Source organism: Taudactylus pleione, unplaced genomic scaffold, assembly GCF_031769625.1.
Source record: "Taudactylus pleione unplaced genomic scaffold, aTauple2 ptg000230l, whole genome shotgun sequence".
Taxonomy (NCBI): domain Eukaryota; kingdom Metazoa; phylum Chordata; class Amphibia; order Anura; family Myobatrachidae; genus Taudactylus; species Taudactylus pleione.
Genome location: NW_028284632.1, coordinates 8,529,897 through 8,532,817, shown reverse-complemented (window position 1 = coordinate 8,532,817; position 2,921 = coordinate 8,529,897). Strand labels below are relative to the sequence as shown.

Below are 2,921 nucleotides of genomic sequence, written 5' to 3'. Positions count from 1 at the left end.
GTGAAATGCTACGCCCGCAAGCTACTGCCCTTGTTTTCATCATGCTGGGGGCATGACCAGTGCTCCGGGAGCTGATGGATATGCCCCCAGCCCCTCTCTCTACTGAATAAACACAGCATGTGAATAAGTATTTTCTCACCTATATCATTTCTCTGCAACAAGGAACCTCTGAAGAAAATGATCCTACCTGGACAAGCAGTGTCTTGAGTCAGTATTCACTATTCATGCAGGAGATCACATGGTCCGGAAGCCGCCTGTTAGCGAAGGAATAAAGCCAATGTCATAGACATGCAACAGAGGTTCTCGCCAGTAAGCCGGGTGTTGGGCTCCTGGCGTAGGTCTAATGACAGGCATCGGGATTTTGATGCCTGTCACTAGTACCTTGCTGGGATTAGACAGTTGGGAAGCCGGCGGTCAGGATTACGTCCATCGGCTTCCCAACTATACAGTATGCCTGTCTAATAAATAGTTTATATCTACAGAGGATATTCATTGGATGTCACATGGACCTTGTTGTGTGGAGTCACCAGGGCCGGATTAACGGTCTGAGGCTGAAAATGATGAAGGGCCTATACTAGGGGTTGGTGACACTCAGTGCGCCAAAATGTCCCCCCCTACGTGGGCCAAAGGCATGTGTGCCCAAAAAGGGGGTATGGCCTTGCAGTAAAGAGACGAGGCCTTGTGGCATGCCCTCGGTTTTCTCACTCTGGGGGCTTAGCTCTCCCGGAGATGTTGAACTACCCCAAGAGACTCTCCCTGCACTGCCAGCTCCTCCTCAGTGATCATGATTTATTTATCGCGCAGCGCCCCGGCTCCGGGTCAATGAGGAGGAGCCGGCATTTTGGTGTCACACCCTGGAAGGGTGACACCCAGGGCAATCCGCACCCCCCTAGTCACGCCACTGCCTATACTGAGAAGGGTAGGAGCTGTGACCAGTGCTGTTGGGTGACTGCGTAAGGACAGAGGCACTAACAGTCCCAATGTCTGCCTAAATACGTAAAAGAAATAATGCACAATTTTGTAAGAATATAAATACAATAATAATACTTATGATTTATGGCAGACTGTGTGACCTGATAGGCAGCTGCAGTACCAGATTAAGGTCCACATGGGCCTGGAGCTGACCTTTTATGAAGGGCCTTTTGTGTGCTGCCGCAGGAGGTGTGACCAGCACGGCTGGTGTGCGACTACTGATGTGTGGGTGTTCTATATTTGACCACTGATAATGTGCAAAAAACCCCACAAACTATGGATTATTAACTAAATGCAACTATTTTTATTTATAAAGTGATTTAATTCTTTTTTGTTATGGTTATGCTAGTAAGTCTTTTAAATTCCTTGATTTTCTATATATGATCTGTGACTTTGTCGGTAAGATCTTTTGAAGTAATGGGTCCATCAGAAGAATACTCCAATTTTTGTTGAGAGATTTTTTTATTAGATTCTCGTGTCCACCACCAAGTATGCTAAGGGATAAAGGAAAAGAAAGATCAACTATGAACACTCTGAAATGTAATGGAAGCTATAAGTGTGGACATTGTAATATTTGTAAGTTTCTTCACCCCAAGAGAAAAACATTTACGAACTCGGACGGATCTAAGGAATACACTATAAAGAACTTTATGAATTGCAATTCTACATCAGTGATCTACTTGTTGGAATGTACATGTGGACTTAAATATATATATATATAAATATATACTAAGAGACCACTCAGAATTAGAATTCAGGAGCATATTAGGAATATTAGAAATAAGGTTGAAGGACATGCAGTCTCCAAGCATTTTTCGACAAAGCACAACTCAGATCCCGAAGACATCACCTTCAAGGCAATAGATAGCATTCCCGCTAGGCTGTTTTAGCGGGGCGCGGCGCCCTGCCCTCTTTCTGGAAGGCAAAAAGTGCCCTGCCCTCCAGAAGGAGGGCAAAAAGCGCCCTGCCCTAACAGCCTGCGGGAGCCGTCTTCACCCGCGGGTCGCAGTGTCCTGCAGGTTAAGAAATGTGCAGTGACCCGGTCACCCCCGGAGATTAGACGCCGGGCGCATGCGCCCGGCATCTATTCTCACTGTCCTTAGGGTTTGGGGGCTGCCCGGTGTGTCAGCAAGTGCTGGGCACGCCCCCAAGAGTGACGAAAAGGGGATGCGTCTTATAGACACGCCCCCTTTTCAATGACCACGCCCCCTTCTCGGGCGCGCGCAATGACGTGCCCTCTCTAGCTCCGGCGCCCTGCCTCACGCCGGAGCTAGAGTGAACACTAGCAATAGAACACGTAACCCTGGGAGAAAGAGGTGGAGATTTGGGTAATCTATTATCGAGAAGAGAAATGTTTTGGCTATTTGAACTGGATACATTGGCACCTAAAGGCTTCAATGAGTACTATGAAATTGCTCCTTTTTTGTGATATGTTCAATTCCTATCTACTAATATACCACCAGGTTATGGATGGGCCTGAACAGTACCCTGAAGGTTTATCTTCTGAGGGAAGTCCAGGTTTGGTAGAATATTTGGCATTATGGACCATTGACAATATTTATTTGCTGCCATACCATCATGTGTGAGCCCAATCTCGTCCGATCTTGGAAGCAAAGCATGATTGGGCCAGGTTAGTACTAAGTAAGGCAACCTCTTGAGAATACCTGGTGCTGCAAATTTAGCTGGCAGTTTGAAATATAACCAGGCTACAGAATGACAATGCCTAAAAACGGAATCATAGCATATTCACAATTGAAAGCCACAAGGCTTAGGAGTAAATAATAGTACCAGAACTTTATGAACTTTTTACAACTACACCTACCCAACTGCAGGAAGAGAAGTGGGTTATGAGCCTGATTAATATGAAGACTCAAGGAACCTCAAGACTTTTTGGAACCTCCTTTGAAGGAAGTAGCAAGAAAAATAAAGATTTGAAAAAGAATCTCCAT

General features: G+C 45.8%; 1 pseudogene; it reads left to right on the top strand.

Moving 5' to 3' along the window:
- Positions 1-2,532: 2,532 nt before the first annotated feature.
- Positions 2,533-2,651, top strand: LOC148516971 (5S ribosomal RNA; annotated as a pseudogene).
- Positions 2,652-2,921: the final 270 nt, after the last annotated feature.